Source organism: Austrofundulus limnaeus, unplaced genomic scaffold (genome assembly GCF_001266775.1).
Source record: "Austrofundulus limnaeus strain Quisiro unplaced genomic scaffold, Austrofundulus_limnaeus-1.0 Scaffold665, whole genome shotgun sequence".
NCBI classification, from domain to species: domain Eukaryota; kingdom Metazoa; phylum Chordata; class Actinopteri; order Cyprinodontiformes; family Rivulidae; genus Austrofundulus; species Austrofundulus limnaeus.
The window spans coordinates 1-413 of record NW_013953067.1 but is presented as its reverse complement, the minus strand read 5'-3'; positions in this window follow the sequence as shown (position 1 = coordinate 413).

Here is a 413-nt window from a genome sequence, read left to right as displayed (position 1 = left end):
ATGTGTTCACCTGTTACTCACTGTGTGTAAAATAACTTGTTCACCTGTTACTCACTGTGTGTAAAATAACTTGTTCACCTGTTACTCACTGTGTGTAAAATAACTTGTTCACCTGTTACTCACTGTGTGTTAAATAACTTGTGATGTGTTCACCTGTTACTCACTGTGTGTTAAAATAACTTGTGATGTGTTCACCTGTTACTCACTGTGTGTAAAATAACTTGTGATGTGTTCACCTGTTACTCACTGTGTGTTAAAATAACTTGTGATGTGTTCACCTGTTACTCACTGTGTGTTAAAATAACTTGTGATGTGTTCACCTGTTACTCACTGTGTGTTAAAATAACTTGTGATGTGTTCACCTGTTACTCACTGTGTGTTAAAATAACTTGTGATGTGTTCACCTGTTACTC